A 24,463-nucleotide genomic window follows, 5' to 3' on the forward strand; every position below is an offset into this window, starting at 1 on the left:
AATTCTGGAACCACCTCCGACAGAGTCTCCTGGGAAGCTCGTATGCGGAAATCATGGATTTCCAGACACCACTCTAGACCAAGCTGATTCTTCTCCTCTGGAGCGGGTCTCGGGAAGTCACATATCAGAATCAGCCCCGGGGGATTCTTTGGCATACTAGTTTGAGAAACTCTGCTCTTGAGACACGTTGCAGGAACTTCCACACCTGACTGATGTGGAAGGCTTCCCTAAGCTGAGACTTAGAGGAGAAGTCGTTTGTCAGGTGGAAGAGACACAAGAGAAGAAGGACAGGATGACCCTCTCCTCCGATTCCTCTAGCTCAGCGTTTCTCAATTCTGGCAGTCCATTATAATCCTCTAGGATTTGGCTCCTCAAGGAAGCAATGCATCAGCATCAGTTGGGAGCTTGTTCAAAATGCAGATCTTAAAGCCACAGCCTGGACCTATTGAGTATGGATCTGCATTTTAACAAGATTCCTGGATAACTTGTACGCCTGTTAAATTTAGAGAACCACATTGGAGGAGCGTCCTCAATTAGGGCTTCTGAAATGGATACCTTTCATTAACTTGACCTTCAGGTAGCATATTTTACCTGTCTTCACTCCTCAATTTGTATGTGTATTGAGTAGAGTTTGTTTCTCCATGCTTTGAATAATGCTTAAACTCACCATAATCCTATCACTTAAACAGTTATATAGAATAGTAAATGAAAGTGCCTTGTCCCTAAAGTAATTGACAATTGGTATTAAGTATTCTTGAACTTTCTCCTGAATTTAAGGAAACATACATTAATTCCTTTCCATATTGGGTCCTTTGCACACACTATTCCTCATGCCTGAAAGTCTCCTCTCACTATTCACTTGAACTCCAATTCAAGCTTCAGGTCTCATGTTAAAAAGTCATTTTCTTAGAAAAAATTGTGATCTCCTCCACACTAGGTCAGTTTCCCCAGTATATGCTTGTATGTTTTTAATTAATAGAAAATTTTTATTTTACTCTTTTGGCTAGCCAATAATTTAAGAATTTCCTACAATACTGTTGACCAAATGGGGGCATAGTTTTAAAGACCTTTAATACACAATGCAGTAAAGCAGTCATCAGTAATTGATACAAGATGTAAGCAGAGCCTAAGCATTGCCATACATAGAGTTTTGTTGCATAACTGAAAGAAAGAATGAATTTCATCTCAGATTGGGGATTGAGGTAGCAAATCATAAAATTAGGAACACTTTCTATTAGATGAAAAATCATTTCTAGCTCAAATTTTTTGGTAATTTAAAAAAGTCCTTATAAAATTTCTTTTGCTTCAGTGTAAAGCGTTGGAGTCATGAATCTTTTCTCTACATAATTTCAAATTCCTGTTGTGAACAATGTTTATTGTCTTTACCATCCAACAAATATGTTGGTACTCAATATCGCCAACGAATATGATATTTTGTGGTTTAAAATTCTTTGGTCATTATCATAGTACTGTTTACCTGGACTCACAGGAGTTTACTACCAACTGTTTACACTTGCTTCATGTTCACCCATATCTTCTCCATGTATTTTTTTTATCCCAACAGAATCAAATTAATTTAGAAACTATTTTAGTCACCTTACACCCATTTAAAATAAATATACAAGTCAAGCATGCCAAATGTTTCCTCCTGGGCATAGTTTGGATTGTATAAGCATAAATTATATCAAATTTTTAAATTTCTATAAAAAATGGGTTGCTACACAATCAGGCAAGTGCTAAGGTGATTTTTGGAACCATTCCCTGCTGAATATTTTATAATTTTCATGCTGGTTTCTCATTTTCCCACAACCTTTAAATGTTTGATTTTAAAATGCATCTTCTCTTTCCCTCACTTTTAAGTTTTTGGAGAGTCTCAGACTAGTTTGTGTTGCATGTTTTCTGCATATAGACACTAAATTTTATAGAGCTTATTCATTTTTCCAATTTTTCCCATAACACAAAGCAAATAATCAGTTAATATTATGGTCAGCACTCACTTCTGGCAGTGATGGGTTATGACTGGACGCAAGAGACACTTTCCTAAGACTCTCAAGCTCCTCCTCAAAAGTGTTGGGGGGGCCCGGCCTGGTGGCACAGAGGTTAAGTGCACATGTTCTGCTTCGGCAGCCCAGGGTTCACCGGTCGGATCCCTGGTGTCGACATGGCACCACCTGGCAAGCCATGCTGTGGCAGGCGTCCCACATATAAAGTAGAGGAAGATGGGCACGGATGTTAGCTCAGGACCAGGCTTCCTCAGCAAAAAGAGGAGGATTGACAGCAGATGTTAGCTCAGGGCTGATCTTCCTCAAAAAAAGGATGTGGGCTACAAGGCAGTGATGAGAAATGCGAATGCTTTCATAGCATTACATGCCACAAGCCACACATTCTGTGATATGAAGAACCACGTGTGCTAGCAGGTGCTTAGTAAGTATTTGTTAAATGTTAGTTAATTCTCTGTTGCAAGAGACATCATTCAAGACACATCCAATAAACCAACTTTGTTAATTATAGCATTCAGTTCCTCTATCTCTTTTTATTTGGTTTGATTTTTGGCTATGCAGTCAAAGTCTCTGTTAAAATCTTTCACCACAGTTATGTTCCATTGAGTTTGGCAACTTTTCCTTAATCTCCAACGAGGTTCCTGGCTTTGTGATCCTTACGTTCTAATCAGGCTATTTCTCAATAAAAAGTAAGCAAAACACAAAAATGTATTTGGTAGTGGTAAGGGCTATATTTTCATCATAAATTTTATCTTCAATCAATATAAAAATATGATCCTCTTAGTTTTTTGTAATAATTTCCACTTAAATCTTTTTTTAAACTATCATGGCAATTCCTAATTCTAATTGTTAGCATTTGCCTAGCACAACTCAGTCCATCTTTTATTTTTAAAGTTTTTGTTATATTTTATTTTGAGATTCTGTGACTTTTAACAGGAGACAATTCCATTCATATTTGTTATTGCAAATGACATATGCACTTATTTAAATAAGTATACAGGTTTTTTTATATTACTGATTTATTTGGGGGAAAACTAGAACATTCAAGGAATACACAAGTTAAAGTAGCCTGGAAAGGAGACTACAAATGAAGAGATAGGATATGAAGGAACCAAGGGAAAAGCATTTGGTCAAAAGGTGAAAGATGATCAACAAGCTCAAAAAGCTACAGAGAAATCAAGTTAAGTGATTGACAGCTCCTAAGTCAATAATGGCCTTACATTTTCAGCAAGTTGGGGAAAGAATGGGAGGTAAAATCAAGGGCAAAAAAATGTGTACTATCTTCTTTAAGAGGTTTTGCTCTTCTCCCTCTCACTTCATATTCTACTCTGTTCATTTCCCTTCTCTTTCCCTCCACCCTTCATTCTCCCTATCCTCAGACACGCACAATTATCGACAGTTGCATTAAGAGGACCCTGGGCATACCACAGACAACCACTCTCGTAAAACCTCTATGGCTGATCATCTGAGCTCATCCTCCAGAAGGGCATTCTCTGCACATGCCACTGTCATTCAGCCAAAACACAGCGATCCCAACAGTCACAGGCCTGTGGAATTGTGCCATCTACTCTCAGGAGCTGATTTTCCAAACTCGGATGTGTTTATTCCAAGTTTTACATGCTGCATTCCAGGATTTGAAAATTGGTTTTTAGTGCCGTGGACTCTTTTATGTTCTCGTTTGCTCTGCTCAGTCATCGCTACAGGAATGTAGCCTCTGGGGGAAGACTGCTTAAACAGACACTTAGTGTGATTCTTTGACTAGAGCCCAGCCCTAAATTAAACTGAAATTCCACTGACTGCAAAGTGAAGAAACAGATCAGTAGTACTTATTTGCTAAGTAATGCCTCCTTTTAATTGTTTTCATTGCTTTTAAAGAAACAGTAGCATTTCTTACTTGAAAATTGCGTTAATATCTAATGTTGCCTGCCAATCTGTAGTCTTGTGGCCAAGCTAAGTTTGTATAGTGGAAGGAACGTGGATGGGGATGCAGATGATTTAAGTTCAGGTCCCAACTGCACCTCTTTCTAGTTGAGTAAACTTGGGCATCCCGTTCAATCCTCTGGGCTTCAGTTTCTTACGTCTTCAACTATCAAGCATAAATAGCATCTGCAGAATTGCTGTTGAATTAACTGAGATAGTGTGACATATTTGTTTACTGCAAACAGATAAAAGAAAATTATATATTATTAGGAGAGGCAGTATGGCATTGTAGAGTTAGAACCAATCAAATCTGTATGCAAATCGCCATATCACCATTTATCAGATCTATGAATCTGAGCAAAACATTTAACCTCTCTGGGCCTTCATTTTCTCAGATCTGTAAAACAGAGAAAATACTAGCTAACCTAATATTTGTTGTGAGGAGTCATAATCTTGTATGTAAAATATTTAATCAAATCTAGTATATAGAAAATGCTCAATAAATATTATATATTCTTGATTTCATTATTACTTCTACAACTGGGAATATCCCCTTTTTTTTGAGTGATAAAAACCATTTGCATGAGGAAATATTTTTGTCTACAAGCTAGCTGAAGAATGAGAAGACTGAAAACGAAGATGAGAAATCTTAGGGACAGAAAGCATCCACAACTAGTCCAATGTCCTGGCTCATCTTCTAGAACATTTCATTGAATTCAGCTTTCCTGAATTTTTCACCACACTCCTCATAGCTCTTCGGAAGGAGAGAGATCATTATGTAATCAGGATGGGAGTTGTCATAAATCTTCTTAACTCCAAGGATCCCAAAGCCCTTTTTCTCATCCCATTTTTGTTTAGTTATGGGCAAATCATAGAAGCAAGCAAACTTACAATTTACACTGAGGTAATTTGTTATTTTGCTTTGACATTTTTCTTATTATAAATATATATATATATTAAAATTCCCAAATGAAGCCATTTTATAGTCATATTATATTCCCAAGAGTCCCTCTTCTTTACTGATATGTGGCTTGGTATAGTCCATCCACCTAGATTGATTTTAGGAAAGAAGGCGGAAACAGTAGATGTTCAAAGTGCTTGGAATGAATTTCACGAGTCAACACAACAGCCCTGGCAAACGGACTTTCATTCAATGTGATTAAAACTCGTCCTCAATTTCAGTCCATAGCATCTGCTCGTATCATACCATCTCCAGTCAAGACTGTCCTCTACCCTTCTCTAACTCCTTCAAAACACTTTATCTCCACAATCCACAATTGAATCATCTCTCTTCATAATTCTAAAATTATAATCATATGTTTCATTCTGAAGGCTGGCCTGGATCTCTCATTCCAAATTAAATTAATTCTCAAAAGCAAATCTAAATCAGAGATAACCATATGCTCTCATCTCATAACAGGCACGCAAAGCTGTTTCTAGGATGTTATTTTATTATGTAATCATCAGTGATTCCACTTTTAGGGTTTTTCTTGTATTACACTGACTGCAGGAAAATCTAGGTTAGTAAGCATGACATCATCTATAACTCCTGGACAAATTATATCAGTAACACCTGCAGATCATATATAAAACACCAGGACAGAAGCCAGAAAGAGGCCTTGGAGCACAGCCAAACTCCAATCTCAGAGGTCACATCGAGCGCAAGCGGAGCAGCACTGAACTGAGTTTGCATGTGACGGATGGACCTGGAAGGCATTGCCATATCATCAGTCATCATCTCCATCATCCGGAGGTGCCTCCTGGCATATCTAGTGGGGGAAGGGAGAAATTCCAGATTTACCAGAAAGCTATTAGCAGCTCTGCTTATTAAATTAGATTACTATCTTCTTCCTTACTGTTGAACCGTGCACCCCAAATATCACAGCTCCTTCTGTATAGACATGAGGAAAGCCTCTATCAAGTAGAGGGAAGAAACATATAGGAGACTTCTGTGAAAAGGCAAAGTAAAAATAAATAGCTTAGACTAAGCAGCCAAACCATGCAGCCAGGAGGACAAGCAGTGCTCAGAAAGAGATCTTTATTTGAAGAAAAATACAAACTTTTGGAGGTGATTACCTGGCTAGATTCTAATAAGAAATACCACTCTCAGATAGTCCAAAGATTTATCCAGCTCAGTATTTTTTCTTATACGGTGACCTTAAGCAGTTTTATCTGGAAGGGTCTGACTGCTGTCATTGCCAGCACACGTAATTTAAAAAGAAATCTACATGTGTACCTGGATCTCCTTATCCTTTTAACGCGGATAAAGTTATCCCAGAAAATTCTAGCCGATTCCCACAGGGACTTGTCGCTGGTGGGATGGTTCTTTTGCTGCCTGTCCTGCACTCCCAATTGAAAGGACGGTCTGTCCTGGAAGGAGGGATTCTTAATATTTTTGCTGAAGGTGGGTCAGAAAATGGAATAAGGAGCATATCATTCACAGGAGTAAAAAGAAAGCAGAAGCCCAAAATGCCTCCTATTTATCATTACCAGAAAACGTCAAGAACCACAGGCCTAATTCCTTTTAGAAAAATCTTAAATTTTCTCACCTCCTCTGCATGCAATTTTGACTTGACTCTGGTTCTTTCCCAATACAGATCCAATAAGGCAGAGGAGAGCTTCTTGGCCAATTTTTGGGTGAAAGTCTATAATCAGAAGGATAAGAGTGTTGAAGTTTCAAAAGCTGCTTTTGTCTGGAAATCAAATATTTAAATTCTGCTTCCAGCTAGGCCAGGGAGACAGAGTTCAGAGGCCCAGGCTCTGTCTGGAGTGGGGAGACTTACAAGGAATTTCTCTCTGCTGAGGTGAGGTCCCAAGGACCTGACTCCTCAGCTTAGGGTAAAGACCTAGATTTGACCCACTTCCTCTCAACCCTGGTGAACTGCAGGGAGAGCTGTCTTGGCGCCACGTGGAGCTGAAGAGGAAACCCAAGGGAAAAGGGCAAGAAGCCGTCCCTGAGAGACTTAGCTTCGGAACAACTGTAGCACAAATCTGGACTAGGCTATGCCACCCGAGCTATTCCAGGGAGCCTGAACTTGGTTTGAGGCAACCCAAATAATAGAACCTCAGGTATCTGACAAATGCAAAGGCAACTTCCCTTTAACTAAACTCACTCGAAAAGAAATAGAAATCTTGAATAGTCCATAATAACAATTTAAAAAATGAGTAGTCATAAATATTTCCTCGAAGAAAACTTAGGCCTACACGTCTTTATTAAAGAATGCTATGAATACTATTCAAGAAAGAAACAATTTCCAGTCTTACCCAAACTCTTCCAAAGAATGACAGAACATTGGTAACACAACCAGATAATGACAATACGACACAGAAAATTGACAGGCCAATCTCTCTCATGAACATAGATGCACAAATAAAATAAATACATCAATAAGCAAGTGAAATCCCGTAAAGCCTAAAAAGAATAATACTTCAGTACACAGCTGGTTCCTTTTATAAAATGCAGGAATGCAGAATTTTTCTAACATTTAAAAATCAAACAACATGAATTTACCACACAAATAGAATAAGGGAGAAAACTACTTTATCATCTCAATAAATGCAGATAAAGTATTTGATAAAGTTCAAAGCCTATTGATACTAACACCTCTTAGCCAACTAGGAATAGAAGGCACATATGAGTTGTTTTTACCGTAGTAATGCTATGTAACAAACCACTGCAGAGCTTGGTGGCTCACAGCACTGATGACAAGTCATTGGGTGAGATACAGCTCCGAGGGGCTCAGCTATGATTGGTTGGACTTCACGGAAGTGATGTATTTAGGTCTGCTCCGTGCATTTTCTCACTCCGCTTGAACAAATAGCAGTCCAGGGCATATGTCTCTCACAGTGGACGGCAGAAGGCTGAGAAGACAAGCAAATCATGCAAGCACACTTAAAATACGTGCTTCCATCACATTCACTGACATCCCGTTGGTCAGAGAAAGGTCACATGGCCAAGTCCAATGTCAAGGGATAGGGAAATACATTCAGCATTTACATGGCAGAGTGTGTAAAGATATGGTTCTAACACAGGGAGGAAGTAAAGAATTAGAAACAATGATAAAATATGCTACAGAGGAAAACTTCCTTAATCTGATAAAAAGTAGGCATGAAAACTCTATAGCCAACATCATATCTAATGGTGAAAAGCTGGAAGTTGTCCTTTTCGGTTTAGGAATATGAGAAGGTTTCTTACTATCATCACCTCTGTGCAACATTGATTCTATGCAGTGAGTTAAGAAATTGTGAAAGGATATAAGAAATTGAAGGAAGAAAACTGTCACTATTTGCAGATGCTAGGATTCAGTATTAGAAAATCCAAAATCATCTACATGTAAACCTCAAAATTAGTAGGTGAAGTTAGCAAGGTCACTGGACATGAGATTTAATACGCAAAAGTCAGTTGTTTTTCTCTATACCAGCAACAGTTAGAAAAAGTTTTCTAAAAGAATTCATTTACCCAAGCATTAAAAATATCAAGAACAAGGAATAAATCTTACCAAAGGTGTGTAAAGACCGCTAGATGAGAAATTGTAAAACTTTATTGGGAAATATTAAGACCTAAATGAAAAAGAGATTTACCATGTTCATAATTTGGAGATTTTGAAAAGAGTCAATTCTCCTCAAGTTGATTTATAAATTGAATACAATCCCAGTAAAAATCCTGATGAGCTTGTGTGTGTGTGTATGTGTTGCTTTTTTAACCTGAGAAGATACTTTTAAAATTTATTTAGAAATGCATATAAATGAAAATTCCAAGAATAACAATGATACTTGAAGAAAAAAGAGCAATGTGGCGAAACCTGTTTTACTGGGTATTGAAAAATATTATAAACCTATAGTAATAAAGACAGCATGATATCAGCAGAGAAATAGACAAACAGATAATGAAACAAAATAGAGAGCCCAGAAAAAGACACACGAAATATATGTATGCTTGATATATGAGAGAGAGTGATGGCCCCAAGGATCAGTGGGAAAAGATGAACTTCAGAATAAATGGTTCCAGGATAAATACCGTATGAAAATGTATTTAAATTGAACACGTACCTCATACCACATGCAAACATCAATTTCAGCTGGATAAAAGAGCTAGATATGAAAGGCAAACCTATAAAACTTTTAGAAGAAACTTTAAGAGAATTATCTTTCAACCTTGGGCTACAGAAAGATTCTTTCTTTATGTAACATTTTTACTAAGATAAAATAATTTACCCTAAAAATCACTCTTTTAAAGTGTACAAGTCAGTGATTTTTAATCTAGTCACAGTGTTGTGTGACCATCACTACTATCTAATTTTAGAATATTTTCAACTCCCACCCAGATAATCCCCTTTACCCACTGGCTATCGCTCCTTTTCTCTCCCACTTTCAGCCCCTGGCAACCAGTAATCTACTTTCTATTTCTCGGATTTGACTATTCTGGCCATCTCATTTAAAAAAGGCCATATAATATTTGGTCTTTTGTGACTGTCCTGTTTCACTTAGCATAATATTTTCAAGGTTCATCCACATTGTAGCATGTATCATTAATTCATTCCTTATTATGACTAAATAATATTCCATTATATAAATATACCATATTTTGTTTGTTTATTCCTCAGTGGATGGAGATTTGGGTTGTTTCCACTTTTGGCAAATAGCAATAATACTTAACGAACATTCATGTACAAGTTTTTGTGTGGTTCATTTCTCTCCTGTCTTCAATACCTAGCAACGGAATTGTGTCAAATGGTACCTCTATGTGTAACACTTGAAGGAACTTCCAAACTGTTTTCCAAGGTGGCTGCACTATTTTACATTCCCACCAGCAATATATGAGGCTCTCACTTTCTTCACAAACCTGTCAACACTTGTTATTGTCTGTCTTTTTAAATTTTAGCCATGTTAGTGATTGTGAAGTGGTATCTCATTGTAGTTTTGATTTGCATTTTTCTAATGACTAATGATGTTGAGCATACTTTCATGTGCTTATTGGTCATTTGTATATCATTTTTGGACAAATGTCTTATTGAAATCCTTTGACCATATTTTTAATTGGATAGTCTTTTTATTGTTGAGTTGTAAGAGTCCTTTACGTATTCTGGATATAAGTTCCTTATCAACCATATAATTTGCAATATTTTCTCCCATTCTTTGAGTTGCCTTTCCACTTTCATTATGGTGTCCTTTGAAGTACAAAAGCTTTTAATTATGATGAAGCCTAATGAAACCATTTTTTTCTTTTGTCACTTGTGCTTTTGATGTTGTATCTAAGAAACCATTGCCTCATCTAATGTCACAAAAATTTACTGTCACGTTTCTCTTGAGAATTTTATAGTTTTAGCTCTTACACTTAGAGTTGTGGTCTATTTTGAGTTTATTTTTGTGTATGGTTTGAGGTAGGAATTCAAATTCATTCTTTTGAATGCAGATATCTAGTTTCCCAGCACGACTTGTTAAAAAGAGTGTTCTTTCCCCCATTAATTGGTATTGGCACCCTTATTGAAAATAATTGACCATAAATGTAAGGATTTACCTCTGTACTCTCAATTCTATTCCAGTTATCTACATATCTATTTTTATGTCAATACCACACTGTCTCAATTACTGTAGCTTTGTAGTAAGTTTTGAAATTGGGAAGTGTGAGGTCTCCAACTATGTTCTTCTTTTTCAAGATTGTTTGACTATTTGGGGTCACTTGCAATTCCCTATGAATTTTAGGATAAGCTTGTCAATTATTGCTAAAAATGCAGCTTAGATTTTGATAGGGATTGCATTGAATATGTAGATCATTTTAGAAAGTATTGCTATCTTAACAATATTAAATCTCTTTATCCATGAACAAGGAATGTCTTTCCATTTATTTATGTCATTTAATTCCTTTTAATAAAGTTTTGTGGTGGTACATATTGTCCTTCTTTTGTTAAATCTATTTCTAAGAATTTTTTTTTTGGTGCTATTATGAGTGGAATTTTTTTCTTAATTATTTTCAGATTGCTCACTGGTAATGTTAGAAAAACAATTGTTTTTATACATTTATCTTGTATCCTGCAACCTTGCTAAATTCATTTATTAGTTCTATCAGTTTTTTAGTATATTTCTTAGGATTTTCTATACACAAGAGCATCTTATTTGAGTCAAATATACCCAAAAATTAGAGATCACGTTACTTCTTCCTTTCCAATCTGGATCTCTTTCATTTCTTTTTCTTGCCAAATTTCCCCGGCTGGAATCTCCTTTACAGAGTTGAACAGAAGTGTCAAGAAGAGACATCCTTATGTTATTCCTGGTCTCAGAAGAGAAAGCATTCAGCCTTTCACCACTAAGCATGATGTTAGCTACAGGTTTTTATAGATGCCTTTATCAGGTTGAGGACTTCTCCTTTTGTTCCTAGTTTATTGAGGATCTACAGAAAGATTCTTAAAGTAGACAAATTTTAGTAAAGTAGAAGATTGATCCATTTAGCTACATTAAAATTGAAACTTCTGTTCATCAAAAGACATCATACAAAAAGAGTGAAAAAAGGAATCATGGAGTTGAAGATATTTGAAACACATATTAACTAAAAATTGGCTATTTTTCAAAATATATAAGGAACTCATGTAATTCAACCAGAAAAAGGTCGACAGCTAACAGAAAAAATGAGCAAATGACTTGAACAGGTGCTTCACAACGAAAGAAACCCAAATAGCCAGTAACCCAATGAAAAGGTGCTGAACATTAGGAAAATTAAAATAAAAGTCATGATAAGATACCATGACTCACCCATCAAGCTGGGGAAGAATAAACATCTGACAACATTTAAAGTAGGCAACGATAGAAGCATTAGGAACTAATCTACTGGTAGGAGTGTATAAATTGTTATGACAATTTTAGAAAACTGTCATTATCTGGTAAAACTGAATGTATGCAAACAGCATGATCCAGCAATTCCACTCTTACACATATAAACCTTAAAGATCTGTTTGCTTATGTATGCCAAGATTCATGTTTAAAAATGCTCATAGCAATATTGCTCATAGTCACCAACTTTTTGAAAGAATCCAGATGCCCACCATTAGTAGAATGGATATATAAAATGTTTTATGTTCTCCTAATGAAATACTGTTGAAATAGATTAGAATAAATTACAGATATGATATGTAGATAAACTTGCAAATGCATATCTAGGAAAAAGCAAGTTATAAAATAGCAATTACATATAGTTCAAGAACTCGTGTGTATTTTTTAAGGATACATACACAGGTGGTAAAAAAAAAAGTAAACAAATGAAAAAAGGAGTACTAGAAAGTCAGAGTCATAGTTACTCTAAGATGCCTTAAGGTACTTCATAATATCCTGCCTTTCATCAGAGATAGATGTGTGCAAAAATTAAAGTTTTTCAAAATGGGAATCTTATACTGAAACTCACCACAGAAAACAGATCAAACCCAACTGTTCTGTTTGAAGTGGGGTATAGGAGGCCAGGATCATGGTTCACTAAAATCTTTCCCTTGGACATCCTTTCCCCCAACCCAGTAACACCTTCATGAAATCCTAGAACTCCAGGGCATCAACAGTTTGGAAAATACTGTAAAAGACTGTTGGGGCAAGAAAAAACCTTGGATTTTGTCTAACTTAAGCTTCTCATTTTACTAAGAAGGCTTTATGACATGCCCAAGGTCATCCAACTAGTTAATGGCAGAGTTGGCTTAAAACCCAGATTTGATTTTTAGCAGTATGTTTGTTTTTATGGCTTAGTTTTTCAATGAATGTAGCATTGAGAATCACTCATCTGTAGCTTCAAACATGCCTTCCAGAATTTTTCTTATGGCAACTAGTTCTATCGGCAACGCGTTAGCAATAAACCAAAGCATAGCCTACAATTCATGGGGATGTATGTGTATATATATACATCTATACTATATATCATATATATACTAATAAATACATATTATAATGCATATTCATGTAGTATATATGTCCTAAAAAGATAAGGCCACTGTATGAAGTTGAAATCAGTGGGGTTACTTTTACCTCAACAAAAAAAGCCAGAAAGGGGAAGCATTTATTACAGGGTTGGTGCAAATCAGCTGGGTTTCTTCTCCACTGAGTCAAGCCAGAACAAAATGGGTTGAACAGAGCAGGATGAGACATTTAAATCATGATCTATCAGAAGAACTTCCTTGATTTATGAGTGCTAAATGTAGAAGTAAAATGTGTCACCTCTTTTAAAGAAAAGATTCTGAAATTCTTTTCTCTGATGGTCTGTAAAACAGAATAGATCGCTATGGAACGTTTTTAGTAATTGGAAGGACTAAACACTTTCTTCAGAGGCATTTTATGTGTAGTAATATAAGATTCAGCCTGTTTTGGGGGTGTGGCCACAGGGCCAGCCTCACCCTACCGCCAGCCCTGTGTGACAGCCAAGGAGATGCACTGTCCACATCTGCCTTCAAGAAAGAACCTGCCAGTCAGCTGTGATTGGCAGCATTTGAGCCAAGGTAGTACTCTTCCTGGGCAGTCTCTAGCCAAAGTCTCAGCACAACGGAAGTACCAGGGCACCATTTCTGACATTGTGGGATGCTTTTCTGGGTAAATTCTGTGCCACAGCACCCATTGGACTGGCCAAGACTCCAGAGCTGCACTACAATCTGAAACTTGTCCTACCTAATCTTTCCTTGCTTCCCCTTCTCCTTTTATGGGTAGCAGACCTACTTCATGATCTAAGGTTTTCCTAGCTTATTCTTGCTCCTTCTTCCTTCTGTCTTTTGTGAGCATTACCCCCAATTCATGTCTGGCACCTTGAATTCTGTCTTGGGATCCCAGAGAACCGAGCTGCCACAAAGGGGCAGAGAAGCTCTGGTCACTCCAGTCTGTGCTCTTTCCTTTCTGAAGGATCTCATAGTGTGCAGTTACAGAAATAACAAAGTTGTTTTATTCATCATAATATATGCACTTTAGGAAGAAACAAAAAAAGTATTTTTAACCTACTGGTCTAGGAAAACTGAATATGCCCACAAAATAGTTTCTTCCCACAAAATTTTTGAAAGGGCTGCTTTTCACTCCACCCCATCCATACCTTCCCTCTTCTTTATATGATTTAGAGAAAAAAGAAGAAATAAGAAGGGCAAGAGAACATCTCTCACCCTCCATCACAGGCTGAGAAGAAGAAACAATAGGGAGGGGCAGGGTGGGGTGGTTCCCGGGGAGGCTGTTGAAGGAGACTTCATCAGGATTTGCTCTTGCTGACCTTCTGGCCCTGGCAGTCCTTTGCATCTGGTTGTCACTACCTGTCTAATTCCACCAGCATAGTTTATCCTTCTGAGATACCCCTTACCCTAGAGAAAAGGCAGAGAAGTCTCATTGCTGAGGTAATCAAGACTCATTGATGCCTTTTTTTTTTCCTGAGGGCTGCGATCATCTCCCTGTTCATCCTAAACGCTGTCCTTGATGGTGGTTACTCTTGAGTTGGACTCACCCTCTGCGTGGCTTCGTCTTAACAAGCACGTTTCTGGTGGCTGGGCTCTGTGTATGCTTGTCTGTTTCCTTGCCTCTCCACTCTTCCTGAGAATGTGCTTGTCCTTCTGGTCCACTGTTTGGTAGCATTAGTATATGCCACAACCCAGCCTGTGGGACGATGTTGACAGGCAGCCTCTGAGGTTAGAACTGGACAGATGAATGGTCATTCACCTCTGTGTTCTTGCCTGCACAGTCATCAGGTTTGGATGAGGGCTGACAAATCATCTCCATTCACAAGATCCAATCCAAACTCACTTCTTCCTTCCAATAACCCAGCTCTGCCTCTACTGATCTTACTCTGTCTTGAACATCAACAGTCTACTTTCTGCCCCACTCACTTACCTCTCTCTACCGTTTGACTTTTTTTTCACTTCCGTGCATAGGAAACCCTTGACAGTTAAGGTTGATGAACGTAGGAGCTGTGATTTTTGAATGCTCATGGCCTACTCAGCCATGGCTATTCTTAGTTCTACTTGCAGACATCTTGAACTCAGAATTAGCCCCAGTTGTGACTTTTCATCTGGTGCTATCAGAACCAACGGAAGAGAGCCCATGGAGAAAAACAATGCGACAGTGATATCTTATTTGGCTTGAGGAAAATACTTACAGAATTCTCCATTCCTGTGGATCTTTGGAACTCCCTAAACTCCTAGTCCTAACACACCACACATGAACGCATGTGCGCCTACGTGTGCAGACACACACACACACACCACTTGGCAGTCTTCTCTACTCTCAAAGCTCCCGAACTCACAGCTCTATGACTCATATTGTCTTGTCTCTCTTTCTATGTGAAATATAGTCACTTTTAAGGTGGTTATTTTTGTCTTGTTTCTTATGTATCTTTGCACCCAGGTACCTATCTTAACAGCAGAATCATGGCAGGCATCAAATAAGTCAAGGAGAAAGGAGTAGAGGGAGGGAAAATGAATCTAGGGTCCATTTAAGTTTAAGATCCGCCTAGATGAGTGAACATGGATGGGCAAATCGTTTCTAAACCTCAGTTTTCTCATCTGTAAAAAGGGAATATAATAATGCCTTTAGAACATTTCTTTTCTAGTGAATCTAACTCTCTATAAAATCTAAAATTAGAATTGCTCTTAAATCGGAAAACAGTTTGTATTCACCCAAAACAAGCTAACCTTTCTACATTTTAAAAAAGTAAATATTAAATATCAATTTGTGCTGAAAGCAATTTAGTTTTAAAGGTTCATGCTGTGAGATTAATGTTCAACAATAAAATTTCAAGTAATTCTCACCTTTACCCTTCAACCACTTTTTTCAGCTGAAAATTTTTATTTATATAATAAATGTTTTCACTTATGCTCACCATGACAGCCTGAGTTTTCTCATCTATTTGTTCAGGTTGACTTAAAATACATCAAGATATTTTGTGAATGAAGCAATTGCACTGACATTATAAAATAAAATCCTCCAGAAAGAAATTGTTTAGACTTGTCTATGTGACCTATTTGTTGAATTCTCCCAGAAGGCTTTATGCCAGGAAGAATAATTTCTTCTCCCTATAGATTAAATCAAATATATATTGCCAACACACAGATACACTGAGCTGCCATCCAGTAGGCTGACTCACTTGAATTTATAGTTTTGAAAAAGACATTTGGAAAAACAAACTCAAGCTGTTACAGTGAGAACTAATCCCAGATTCAGAATCCAGTCCACGAATGGGGCTGAACCACTGTGGCCGTGAACATTCGATCAGGTAAATATTCCCCCAAAGGCTCTGAATGACAGTCTGATGGAAAAAAAGGGGGAATATTGGGCCTACAACATTGCTCACCAAATGTGGTGACTGAAGAGAACATGCTATTCCGTCTGGGACCCAGAATCTTTGGCAACTTTCAGAGCAGCTTCTGCCTTTGGTGGCAAAACAAAATTTGAGATTTTTTTTTCATTGTTTTTTGAAAGGGGATGAGTATAACCATTTTTTAACATTGGCTTCTTTGTGTTGCAGACAGTCTGTTAGCACACATTTTCAGATTCACTTCAAAAAGGAAACAAAATAGAAGTGTGGATGCATGTTAATTACCCAAAAACATGGCGCACCAGATGGCCACCAAGGTCTGCTTCTGTCTAGTAGGTAAATAATGCTTCCAAATCTTTTTGTCCCCTCTAAAAACCAAATTTTGAATTATTTTTCCTCCAAGAACTGTTAATGCAGGAAATAACCAAAGGCAACAGAAAAGCCCCATTTACAAGTGGACCATAGGGGATAAAGGCAAACATTCTTTCTCTCTTGCTAAATTCTGCAGAATTATTGGGTCCAGAAGAAGTCAAGAAAAATTCTTATAATGCCAAAAATCATGGAGTCAGGCCTTCACTCACAGCACAAACACCAGAGAAAACTGATTTATTTTTCCAAAGCATGCGTAGTATTTCTGGCCTTGCCTGTCTCTTTGATATAGGTGTGACAATTCTGACTTCAAAGTTCCCCTCACTAGGCTGTGTAATAAACCCTCTTGTATTACTCATGGAAGATTTTAAAATTCATCAAGTCAGTATTTACAGTCATGGTTTATTCGAAGAAAAACAAAATTTGCACTTTTAAAATGTCTTTCTGCTGACTTGGGTATACATAATAAATTTCGCATGATGCTTCATTTACTACATATCACTTCAAAATGCTCCAGGGGTCAAAGCATTCACCTCCATAATATGTCTGTAAACTTGAGGGGCGGGGCACTATACTCGAGATACTTGCCTTTGGTTCTTCACTCTCCGATGGTCCCTTTCCTTTTTTCTTCACCAAGTAGCTAAGTGGCTTTGCATTCATTGCTACAAATGAGGGATGTGAGAGCTGAGAGAGTAGAAATAACCTACAAGTCTTTGGTTTTTTGTATTTTAAAAACTGAGAAGAAAGCTTCCCCACCCTAGGGAGGGAGTCCAGTGTCCTAGCACCCAGCTGTTAGAGGAGACATCAGACAAGATGGGACCATGCACTTAAGAACTACAGCCTCCTGGTGGGACCGTGGAGGATGGATAATCAGGACCAGGCCAGAGCATGGACGTCGCAGCCACTTCTTGCACGTTTAAGGACAAATGTCCCTCCTTCCCAAGCTTTAACATTACGTATGTTTCACACATTTACATACAACCTCAGGGAAAGGAGCAGGGAGGGGGGAAAGAGAGATCCTCAAATTGATGGAGATCTTTTCTACCCTTCCTGGCAGAATAAGATCTCAAAATAAAAATCAGGTTGAGTTTGAGGAAAATAAAACATTTATTTTGCATAACTGAGGTCATTTGTTGATTGAGAGCCATACCTGTGATGTTCATAAAGACGATCTCAAAGTCTGAGAGAGACATCTCCCAATTGAGCTTGGGACAGATGAAAATGAACAGATTAACAAGCCTCTTCAAGGACTTCTTGTGTTTAAGAGTATTAGCCACACTATCCGTGAGTTTCCCATATGCCGAGAGCTTTGCCTGTGTTAACTTATCCACTCCTCCTAACAACCTTATGAGAATGGCAGTACTGTTATCCCCAATTCACAGATTAGGCAAGCGATGTTCGTGGAAGTAAGTGATTTACCTAGGATTCAAAACTGGGCTAGTAGGAAGTTAAAGGTGCAAAAACAGTGACATTAACTTCGGTGTTCTGAATGTGTAGAACTGATGCAGAGTAGGAGGAACTATTTAAAGCATCCTCCTCTTACTCCCTCAGCCTCTTTGGTTCAGAATCCAAGCAGAATTTGGAGCTCTGACTTGCCTTTCAGGATGCCATCTGAAACCACAAACTCATCATGACCCATGTGCTTCTTTCATTTCCCAGTCTCTCCATGGTGTGATTAGGGTTAATTGCTTTATTTCCCAATAAAACTAGCATTTGTTAGTGCCTTAAAGTAAAATGCTATGTGATTGAAAAACAAGGCATAGAATTAAACCCATCTCTCCCTTTGGAAGTTTTCTACTTATCCAAAATAAAGTGGTTTTCATATATGTATATAGTATAAAAAAACTCATTTCTTTTTTATGAGATCAGACAAGCATCATTTTTTCCAAAAATAAGGGGGAAAGTGTCCGTTTTTAGAAAAAAGAAAACTAGGAAGAGGGATGGTTGTCTATGGAATTATAATTCAAGAAAATAAAATAATTTTTATTGAAAAAAATTAAAGGTTATACATTGGCCGGGACTATGAATAAACAAAACAAAATTTTCTGCCTTTGTGCATTTTTGTTTTCCTCTCTGACATCACTGATCTTTTTAATTTTATATAAATTGATTCCGCTTTAAGTAGCACCCCCCTACAGACCGAGAATCTCGTAAGAAATATGGATCCAACTTCCAGATGACCAACTGACTGGCCCAGTTTCCAGGACAGAAGCCAGATTTTATTTAAAATAAAGAACCAGATAGCATGTCAGCAAAGCTTGTTGCCTGATTATCCAAAGAGTCTGCTCAAGTCTCCAGTTTCATTTATCCAGGGCACCCTTTGTCGTTTTCCGCTCACCAGATCTTGCGACAACGTGCCATATCATTTACACCTTCTTCAGAATGTCAGCTCACCTTGCCCACGCTTGCAGTTTTCCTGCCACCTTGCTGGCTGCCCCCTTCGAAGTTTCCTTTGCTGATTCAGTCTCTTCTAATTGATCTTTAACAGTTAGAATTCCTCAAAGTTCAACCCTTGGCCCTCTTTTACCCAAAATTCTCTCTCCTGATGATTTCATCAACTCCCCTGGCTTTTGTTACTGTCAGAAGGCAAGGATTAGTGCAGGTGCACCTCTAGACCAGATAGTCCAGAGTTCTCGGTCCCTGAGTCTACAAACAGCTAACATTTACTGCCTGTTCACCAAGTGCTATGCCAAGCACCTAGACATGCATGTTTTTAAATTTTATATTCTATATTTATTTTCATATTTTATTTTGTTTTTTCTGTGTGCCTGTAATAACATATACATTCTTATAAAAATTTAATTGACAAAAAAAAAAGATGAAGAGTCATCTCAGCCTGCTCTCTCTTCCCCTTCCTACATCGCCTCATTTCACGCCCACCAAGTATCTGCAGTTAGTTTGATGTGTATTCTCATTTGAGCTTCACAACAGCTCAGTAGAGGTACTGTTGTTGCTATCCCCATTTACAGATGGGGAAAGTGATGCATGAGAAGATTTAAAAACTTGTCCAAGGTCTCATGGATGGTAAGTGGCAGAATGGGGACTACAAATTCAGGTTTGTTTCACTGTAGCACCTCTGCTGTTCCATTTATTTTCTACCACTTCACCTGAGTGTCTCTCAGAGGCACCCCAAATTCAGCTGTTCAAACTTGAACTCACAGTTTCCTGCTCTACGCCCACTCACCAAGCCTGGTCCTTCTCTTGGGTCATAATGTCAGCTTCTGACGCAACCAAATACCCATTTGTTCATTGGGAAAACTCAGGGTTGTTCTGAACACAACTCCTCTTTTATAATTCATATCTAATCGGTCACCAAACCTTGCTGATCTGATTCCTCAATCACTCTTGGATCTGGACGATTCTCTCTGTCACTACTGCCACCAGCACCTATTGATTAAATCTGCTTCCAGACTTGCCACCTTCCAAATCAACCTACACAAAATTGCCAAAAGGATCTTTAAAAAAAGCTCACATTGGAGCACGTCACTCCCCTCTTTAAGATCTCTGGTTTCCCATCGCTCTTAGAATAAAGTGAAATATCAGTGTGGTTTACAAGGCTCTCTTTAGCCCAGGCCCCGCCCACTCCCCTGGCCTCCTGTTCCAGGTCTCTGTACTCCCGTCACACCGGTCTTCTCTCAGTTCCTCAAACAACTCACTCCCCTTTCAGCCACAAAGCCTTCGCACAAGCTGTTCCCTCTCTCTGGAGCTCTTTTCTCTCTTTCTTAACCTACATTAACTGTGTTCAGGATACAAGCCTTCAGTTATCCAGGAGGGCCCTTGCTGCCCCCCTAACTGTTTCTAGTTCCATTCCTCTATGCTCTCACATCATCCTATACTTTGCATTTATTACATTTATCATATAATTAATTCATTAGTTTAGTATGTTGCCCCTACTAGACAATAAGCTCCAGGTGGATGAGAACAGGGTCTCTCTCACTCACGCCTGTGCCTGGAACATAGCAGGCTCATCATAACTTATGAAATGAAATTAAGTGTGACCTTGGCAAGTAGCCTACTTAACCGGCTCTCAGGTTTCTATTCCTGGAAAATAGGGGTAGTAGTCCTAACTTAGAGTCACATTACCTCTTTCAGGCAGGCTGGATTCACGCCCAGCAGGCCTGGCTTCTGGTAAGAGTATTCAGAGACAGTATAAATAGTTCAAGGAGTTAAGGATGTTCTCCAATGGATATCCCTGGGGAACAGAAATGGGGCACTTTAAATCTTGGCCTTCTCCCTTCCCTCTCCTCTCCAACCCAAGAGTCGTCAGAGGAAGTTTAAACATTTCAAAGCAAGATTACTGGAAAATCTTCTGCAAACTCGCTTCTCTGTGTATTTCCAAACAGAACGACTTTAATTGATTCAAGTTTGAAGGATTGGATTCTAATTTCAAAACAACTCCCCAAACAATTCACCACAGAACAGAACATTAGAATTATGGTAGGTATAATTAAAATGCCATTGCATTCTAATATTGTCTCGGCCTCCATTGCCGCCACCCACAATTGGTTTTCCGTACCAACAAAGAAACAGCTGTATGATCAGCGGGCTTCCATCTGTGAGCTTCCATCTGTGGTTTCTTTTGCACTTGCACCAAGCGGATCTGGAAAAGGAAAAAGCATTCTATTCTTGATTTTACTCTTTTCCATCACTTCATGTGTGCAAAAAACAATAGTCGAAAGATCCTTTGGGATTTTCCCTGAAATTAGTACTTCCGTGAATTTCAAGGGTAGTTAACGATATTCCTTTGATCCTCTGATTAATGTGATTGTCAAGAATTCAGAAGCAGTTGAGGAAGGGTGATGAACAGAAGGAGGACGATCTTAGCACATTACCTAGGAATGAACAGTAAATGTTCAGAGTAATGGCATTGTTATGACTGTGCCTCATTCAACCTAGAAAGCTAGAGAATCTGAAAAAATGAAATGATGAGGCACCTAGTACTTCAGAACAGTAGTTGGCAAACTTTTTCATTCCCAATTCTTCCTTCATTCCCCACCATCAAACTCCTATCAAATATTCATAAAGCAGGCTCATTTCTTACTTGTCATTTCAGCAGACTGTCAAGCCTGAGTAATAGGAAATGTCCAAGAAGATGTAGTAATTCTGATCACTTAGCTATTGTTTTTATCATCTTTCTAGATGTTTGTTCTTTGCAGTAGCTTTTTGAGCCACTGCTGCCGTATGCTCCATATTTTTTAACATGCTTTTAAGGAATCAGCTGGCAATCTCTTACTCATCCTTCAAGACTCAATTCAAGTGTCACCTCTTCAGAAAGTCTTCCCTGATTTCTCCAAGAAGAGTTCAGTGCTTAAGTGGTCATTCTATTTTTCTCTCGTTGCATGTTTGCATCAATTACACCTCTGATTACAATACTATAACTTTCATTTACATGTCTAGATCCTTAATTCACTGACTCTAATGTTTCCTATTTTTGCCTATATCTCCTGACATTAAAATATGAATAAACGAATGAATGAATTTTTTTCTTGATTTTTATTAATTTCTCAATGGTACAGCAAAATGTACCAAACAAGTAAAATCTCTGTGAAATACCATATGACATCTGTTATCCAGAATATTCTCTATAATCCATGGACAGGAAGAAGTTTTTTAAGAAATAAACTACAAAGATGCATTCAAATTCTCAGTTTAGCCCCTTGTTTCTACCTTCTCTCCAATCATATTTTTGCCATTTTTAAATAGAAAGAATGAGAAACCAGATCCAATTATGCAACTGTGACAGCTTGCTTTACATTGCCAAACTTTAATTTCCCCAACTAAGGCTTATAAGCTTGGCGTGAGGGTTTGATGGGGTAACACACAGTGCATGTAACAGCACTTATTAAATGTCTGATAAAGAGTGAGGGGGGAATAGTGCTTAACTGTCATTTTTATGAATATTAGGAGCTTATATTGCATTTTGATTTTCACCTATTCTCCCTATTTCCCTGCTCTTACAAAGCTGTGAGTCATAAAGAAATGATCAAAAGACAGGAAATGAGGGGGAAAATATGAACTAAAAATGGCCTAAAACCATAAAATACATCTTTGAAGAGGAACAATATATTTTATTTATGTCAGAGCCACATGCAATCTATCTAAAGGAATTTTCACTACCCACATGTCATTCTTTTTTGATAACTAATAGTTTGACATAGCTTTTGGCTCAAAAAACTTATTGCCCTATAATGCAAGAGATGTGTTTACTGGGGACAGCTGCCACAAAGCGGCTCTGCAGATAAACTTTATTTAACTAGCTGCTTTCAGACATTAGCAAGCTGTCTTTTATGTATATACCTATAATTATATATGTATATGTATAAAGGATTATATACATCAAAGGCACTAAAATATTGGTTTCATAACTATAGTATTCTAGTTAAAATTCATAGAAAAAAGACCACAATATATCAAAGGGTAATGATATTTATATCTGCTTTTCAGTCAGTGACTCCAAATGGTCCTCTTTTTTTTCTTACAATAAAAAATAATAAACTGGATATCAATTAAATTCCAGATTTTGAACTTAAAAAACAAACAAATTTATTCCTAAGATTTTCATCATGTCTACCTGGATGTCTCATTTGCCACCCAGGTAGGTACAATCAATCAGTCAATCAATCAACAAACACATACTGAGATCCTGGGAGATGCCAGGTTCTCTGCCGCTAGGTAAGGGTTGTTAGTTAAATGAAACACAGTCCCTGCTTTCAAGAAACTTATGCTCTAGTAGATAAGACAGGGTAATAAATTAAAATTGCCATACTCAGTAACAAATATTATTATAAAGTTAATGATATAGCTCTTGTGGAGCCCAGAGGAGATGGAGAATCAGGGAACGCTTCCTGAAAGAAGTGGCAAAAGCCGAATTTTAAAGCATACACAAGAGATGTTAGTCACAGAAGGAGGAAAGGGGCAACCAGGAGGAGTGACTGCATGCGCAAAGGCATGAAGGCCAACAGGAGAACTTGTCCACTGAGCTACAAGTAGATGGTGCTGACTGGGGTCATCTGGAGGCCATAGAGAAGGGACAAGGCTGGAAAATAGCGTAAGATCTGGAGGGGCCTTGTGTGTAAGGAACTTATACTTTTTCATGAAAGCTATCGAGAGTCACTTATAAAGAATGCATTGGAAAGTGACATAACCAGATTTGCATCACAGTAGATCATGCCAGCTGACTTAGAAAATGGACCATATGCAGAGATATATCAAACTTTGTCATCCATAGTCAATGTTCTTACATAGCACCCTGGTAGACTTAAGCACAGAAATGGAACGAAAGAATAGTTCACGCAACAAAAGAGAGTTATACTGCATGCAATTCAGTGATATCTTCTACTCTGCTTCCTTGTTTAAAATTCTGGTCTTGGCCTACTACATTAATTTCACAGCCCTCTAATGGGATGTGACCCATGGTTTGAAAAAGCCTCGATAGGAGGTTATTGCAGTAATACAAGCAACAAGAGTTGTGGACCTCAGCTAAGGCAACATAACAAAAAGGATCTGGTAGCTGTTGCCATATTATTTAAGCTCTATTTATTTCACTTGCTATAACCTAGTTAAGTAAACTAGACAGTGTAAGTGTATCTGAGATAATTATCCTCTGAGTGCTTGCCATGTTTCACACTGTGCAAAGAGCTTTACACATATGTTAACTCTCTGACTGCAACACTGCAGGATGGATATTGTTCTCTCCATTTTACAGCGAGGAACACCAAAAGACCGGGGAAATTAGGTAGAATTGCCGAGGTCACAGAGATAGAAATTAGCACATAGGTGCACAGCCTATATACTTAGGACCAGTTAATTTATGTTAACTACTGTTAACTACTGTACTGAATGAATACATGCAGTACCTCCTGTTGATTATTTAGCTTATTTCCAGCATTTTGCTATTACAAATGATGCTATCATAGACATTGTTGGG

Source organism: Equus quagga, chromosome 9, assembly GCF_021613505.1.
Source record: "Equus quagga isolate Etosha38 chromosome 9, UCLA_HA_Equagga_1.0, whole genome shotgun sequence".
NCBI classification, from domain to species: domain Eukaryota; kingdom Metazoa; phylum Chordata; class Mammalia; order Perissodactyla; family Equidae; genus Equus; species Equus quagga.